The sequence below is a fragment of the Oreochromis aureus genome, linkage group 3, assembly GCF_013358895.1.
Source record: "Oreochromis aureus strain Israel breed Guangdong linkage group 3, ZZ_aureus, whole genome shotgun sequence".
Lineage (NCBI taxonomy): Eukaryota > Metazoa > Chordata > Actinopteri > Cichliformes > Cichlidae > Oreochromis > Oreochromis aureus.
The window spans coordinates 62,851,503-62,857,644 of NC_052944.1; the positions used below are offsets into that span (position 1 = coordinate 62,851,503).

General features: G+C 40.3%; 1 long non-coding RNA gene across 1 annotated transcript; it reads right to left on the reverse strand.

Annotated features, from left to right (window-relative positions):
• Window positions 1-802: 802 nt before the first annotated feature.
• Window positions 803-5,758, reverse strand: LOC120436284. The gene is made up of 3 exons (XR_005610293.1): window positions 5,583-5,758; window positions 4,004-4,087; window positions 803-1,296 (listed from the first exon to the last, which is right to left on the reverse strand). It is a non-coding gene; the product is annotated as an uncharacterized LOC120436284 (long non-coding RNA).
• Window positions 5,759-6,142: the final 384 nt, after the last annotated feature.

Here is a 6,142-nt window from a genome sequence, read left to right on the forward strand (position 1 = left end):
CATTTGCTATTTTGTTACTCACCAAAAACCACTCTGAGTCTTTCATGCTGAAGGATGTCTTGATTCTTAAAATGCACCGTGAGGAAAAAGGAGGCTCCAGGAGGAGCTGTGATGGAAGGTCAACAAGTGAATCTCTCAACATCTGAAGGAGGGGTGGTCACAGCTGGAATATATAAATCATAGAGGGAGAACGACTCTTTAAATAACTCATCCTTTTTATTTATATGTTCCAGTTCTTCAATCCTGACTGTTTCACTATGTTTGTGAGATTTATTTTTCATAACTCAATGCTAGTTTATTTATTTTTTGAGCATTTAGATTTTTGTTTATAATGTCTAAGGGGTTGTAATTAATGAGAAAATGTTATTATAACGATATATTATTATCTAAATATTTAAATCATACATGAATGTGTTATTTGGGCCATATATGCATGAAGATCAATGGACTGTAATAATTTATAATGTATATGTGAAGCTGAAATTGTTTTGTGTCTGCAGCAAATATTCATATTACTTTGCCTTTTGTAATTATTTATAATGTGTATCTCTCATACATGTGACAGTGCTGCAGGCATCAGAATAAATGATGTTACAGGTTATAAATGACACACATGATGGGGCTCATATGCAGCAAGTGAATATTCATAAATGACAAACACTTTAACATTGTTTATTCAATTATATGTCACATTTAACATCACAGAAAGAACAAGTAAATTAAGAGTAAAGTTTCACTTAACGTTTTTGTAACTGTAACAGCCATTCTGTGTCTGTAACAGGGAAACATTAAATTCAGTGGTGGTTCCCTTAAAACCTGTGTATGTTTTTTTTATTTATCACAAGATTTTACACCAAATTTACATCAAACTGACTTCTTTAGCTTCCACCATTTATTCCTCGTCTTTGCTCTCACTCACTTCCTCCTGTTGTTGTCCAAAGTCATCACACACACTACCATCTCATGTTGCCTAGCTACCTTCTCCCTGACACCATCTTGCCATCTCTTTCAGATTATACCCTCAGCATAAGGTGTACTCCACCTGTGTGCACCTTCCTCCACTCCTTTATGTTCTCCTTTATTTCTCCCTCTTCTTAAAGTATGTGTTCAGTGCAGCCATTGCCAATTCCCTATTAATATGTTTAAGACTGTGACTGCAGCTGGTTTGAGAGACGTCTTCTTCTTCTTATTCTTCTTCAGGTGAGGAAAAAATGTTACTTTTGAATCTGAGCTGTGGTGAAGGTGTGTCAGTCAGCTTCAGTGAGGAGTAGATGACTGTTGTCTCTAATGAAACATCTGAACACAAACACAGAACAAAGAAGTTTAGCTGTCAGGAGGTAAACATGAGAAAACAATGGCAAACATGAGGACACAGCTCATCCTCTCTTTAACCTGGAGTGACTTTAACACCTCAGCTGAATTTAATTCTGAAAACAGGAAGCTTAGTGACCACAGAGGTGCTCATGTTACCATTTACCAAAGTTGAACTGTTCTGTGTTCCTGCAGTACACAGAAAACATGAACGTTTCGGCTCAATGTGAGAGTCTAACGGCCAAACTTTAGGAGTTTAAAAGCTGTTAAAATGATCAGAGTGCTGTTAACACTCTTCACCCTGTTCTCTACTCTCACTACAGATCTGTAAACATTACAATCCACAGAGACTCCTGCCTGAGCTCATTTGTCAACCTGTCCATCATCACTGCAAAGAAGAAGGGGCTCAGAATAATGCTGGACTGGGACAAAAAAACTGGCCCGGGCATTTTGACTAGAGACCGGCCCACCAGGTATTATGTACATATATATGTATGATTTCTATACATTTTACATCAGATAAAAACTTTGGTTGTAAGATTCAGATAATTATTTAAGCTAGACATTTTAAATGAAAATAAGAAAGAAAAGTATTTCTTTGTGCCCCCCTTTCCCTGTTAATGCCCTACCTGGCCCCCTGGCAAAACTTTGCTAGACCCGCCCCTGCACAGTTACCAGCTGTCAGCTACATAGAAAAGGATTTTCATTTCAAAACCTCCCTTCAACTCATTCATGTCACCTAAAAGGTAAACCTGTTACTCCATCACCTGTTCAGCTCTGATGATTCAGTAAGGACATCTCCTGGTTTCATCTTCATGTTTCCCTCTCACCACCAGTGTTGGTCAAGTTACTTGAAAAAAGTAATCAGATACTAATTACTGATTACTTCCCCAAAAAAGTAATCCCGTTACTTTACTGATTACTTATTTTCAAAAGTAATTAATTACTTAGTTACTTAGTTACTTTTTAAAAACACGATTTACAACCTGAATAGGTGATAAACCGATAGATCTTTCAGCCCAATTCTACTTTTTCTGCATAATACAAAATGTGATCAAATGGAAAAGTCTCTTTTTAAAACTTGTTTTATTAGTTTTAATCTTTTAACTTTATGCAAGTAAAACACAGCAGAAAATAAATAAAATCAAAGACTAGCGGTTCTGTTGCTCTATTTTCACCTGTAAAGCAGGAGTGGGTTAGGCTGAGGTTTACATTGGTGCAGGTGTGCCGTAGCGGTCAGTTGAAGACTCTGCGAGTTTCTCTGTGAATTTCCCATTACGTCGTACCGCACTCGCTGCTTGTTTGGAAGTTTAGGGTTTTTTTTCGCTGTAAAAAGTTTTCTTCCCACGCACAACGGACACTAATGTTTTTGTCACTTTTTATGGAATCAAACTCAAAGTAAGCTCACCACATATCCAAACCGACATCATGACCAGCAGCTTTACAGCTGTGGCTCCAGCAAACATCAGCTGATACTAGATATTAATATTAAATAAATTCTAACAACAGCTGATCAAGCTTAAACGTGCTGCTGTTGTTTAGCGTGACATCCGCTGGTTTCCTCTTTCTGGCGCAAAGTGGGCGATAAACAAACAAGAGAGAAAAGCCGATCAGCTGATCATTGATCAGTTTCATGATTGAAGTAGAAACAGGAGAGGGAGGGGGAGAGAATGAGAGAAGAAGAGGCAGCTGTGCAGCATAAAGACACAGAATAACTTCAGCTTTGTCTTTTTTCATTGTAGCTGAAGTCCGGGACAAACTGTGTTCCTTTTCAGCTCAATACGAAACGCGTAATATTTTCTCTGAATGCAGGACGATTCCATTTTTAAGGAGCAGTTGGCAACTCTACTAACTAACCTTATGAATAAAATAAAGTTCACTATCAGGAACATCATAGCACCCACCCAGCTGTATAGAAACTCCGTCATGCTAGCTAGTAAGAGTTATTGTAACTGACGGTAAACAGTCAGCACAACGAAAATAAACTCCACCTAAACTTGGTTTATATCTGACCCAGATAGACTGCAGGTCATAACTTCTTACCTGAAGTTCAGTTCACCTGACACTCGGACCGGCAGCCGCCTCGGCTCTCTCCTCCTGCCTCCCCTCTCTCTCATCCACCTGCTGGCCCCTGTGGAAGCTCCGCCATAGGCACCACCAAACAACTGAGTTCTTTTTACACATCGGCCAGCATCTGGCCAATCCACCACCTCTCATTGTTCATGCCGTTACAAAAAAAAAATAAAAAAATTCATCGGCCCATAGCCAGTCCAGCTATGCTCAGAACAGATCCCTGCTGTAATCCCAGCCACACCTTGAACCTGTCACTATAGCCCACACCTCAGAGCTGATTCATTGTCCTTGTCCTGCACCACCCTCACATACTTCTTTGTCACTTCACTCCTCTGACCTCCTCGTGCAATACCACAGTTCCTCTCTCAGGTCTCTATCATCTGCTTTCTGCAGATACACAAAGACACATTTGGTCTTAAACCAAAGTATTGAAAATGATAAATGTGACCTGATCAGCTGATGCAAAGTTAAAGAGCCACCATCACCTGAACCAAATTTAATTGCAATACATCCAACACATGTTTAAAACTCTCAGCCATTGACCTCATGGAGCTTTATGTGGAAACAGCAGAGGAGCTTTAAAGAGTTTAGAGATTTTCTAACGGGACACTTGTCGTACCTCTTCTCCTGATTGATCTGTGTTGGCTGTCTGCTGATGTTCTTCTCACTGATGAGGAGGTGGCAGCTGCTGCAGGATCTCTGTCTGCAAAATCAAATGTAAATGTTTCCTATTTATTGTCACTGTCCTGGGTCTGCGAACCAGTGTTTTGAGTTTGTACTATTACTGATCTTTGTTTCATCATGGTTTATGACTGCTGGTGTTTTGGTTTCTGTTTTGTATTTCTAGTTCTTCACTTTTGGCTCCTGTGCCCCTCCTGTTTAGTGTAGGGTTAGTTCTGTCATGTTTTCTTGCTCCAGTCAGTCGTGTCTCATTTTGCAGTTTGTTACTCCTGTCTCTGTTCTTCATGTTTCCTCTGTTCACAGGTCTGTCATGTGTCCACATCTCAGTGTCAAGTCCGCTTATCTGCGTTATGCTTCCTGTTTTACTTTGACTGTCTGTGTCCTGTGTCGGTGTGTTCAGCTTTGCTTCCTTTGTCTCGTTATGTGTAATTAGTCTTGTTGTTGGTTCGTCTGCATGTGTTCCACTGTTTCTCAAACTGTGTCTCATCCCCAGTGTTCAGGTTTTTGTAACGTTTACTGCTTTCTTCACGTTCTTTTGTTAGTTTATCCCAGTTAAGTTTTTGTTAGTCTAAGTCCCCACCATACTCTGCTTTTGTTTGCATTTTGTCTTTCACAATGAATAAATTCACTCACACCTACGCTGTTGTTAGTGCCTGCACTTGGGTCCGCTCTCTCTCGTCTTGATCATCTGCCTCGTAGATCTTTACATCAATAACAGAACTGTTACTGCTGCTGTTTCAGCATTTGTGTTATTAATGTTCATGACAATATAAAATACAGTTTTTATATCAATATAAATGAAGCAAAGTGTAATGAACTGCTGGTCTGTTCCATAAATTGTCATTGCTGGAGTTGTTTAGAGCTCTGTGCGCAGTAGCGTTAATGACGGATGCGTTCAGGCAGTTACAGGCGTGCCCTGTAACCTATATAGACCCGTCTGTCGTGCACATAAAAAAAGGTGCATAATGTTGCAATAATATTTAAATAAATTCAGTGTTAAAGTTTGTTTCTGACATAAGGTATGTTACTGCTTTTGTATTGTGAGATACCTGTAAACTTTCTCATTCTGTACTTACGGTGCATGCATCCATGTGCTATTTTTAGACATGCGTGTCACTCAAGCTAGCAGCAGCCCATGAGAAACGGACCGAATGTTTAACTGTTCACTGGAGTTTGCACCCTTGGCAAGCAGAGTGAGATATGTGATGTTATATTTTATTCAACTGAACTGTGAAGCACCTTGATGCAGTTTAAAATTACCTTTTTTGTTTTGTTTAATTAGTGACTGTAAATCTCAGAATTGCTTGTTTTTAAATTAACCTGATTTAATTTAAGCTCATTTTTTGTTATTTCCTATTGGTAAAGCATAATTCAAAGGGACTTTGCAAGAAGCAATTTTTCCTTATTTTGCAGTTTTCACAGTGCGCTGCGATGTGCAGAGAATGAGCCTATGTGTTTGGTGAGGAAATAAATGGCTGCTTAAGGTAGCTTAAGTGTGAGCAGAATGTGTGTCTCACCTTCAGGTTTCTTCCGGACCCGTCTTTTCACCAGTACAACCAGTAGAACCAGCAGCAGCCCAAATATGGAGGGAACAGACACCAGCACAGAGAGAAGAGGAGAGGATCGCAGAGCAGGAGGAGGCGGCGGAGGAGGAGGAGAGTAAAATGAGGAGGAGAGGGATTCAGTGGAGGTTGATGGAGGAGGAGATGTGGGAGAACCTGGAATTTATTTAAAAAAATATCTTTCAGGTTTTGTTTGTTGGGTCCCCCCGACACACACAAACTGCAAAAAAAAGAAGAAAAAACAAATCAGACGCTTCACCTGTGACAGTGATCCAGCTGGATGGAGACTCTCCATGACCGCTGATGTCACACTTGTAGAGGCCTTCATCAGACCTGGAAACATGCTGGATGGTCATGTGACCTGTAGGCTGCTTCCTGATGAGGGAGCCATCTTTATAGAAAGCAGCTGGGAGGTTGGAGGGAGTGGTCTTTGTTTTACAGAGCAGAGTGACGTCATCTCCCTCCATCACAGGGAGGACAGGACTCTGCAGGATCACTGATCCACCTCAACACAG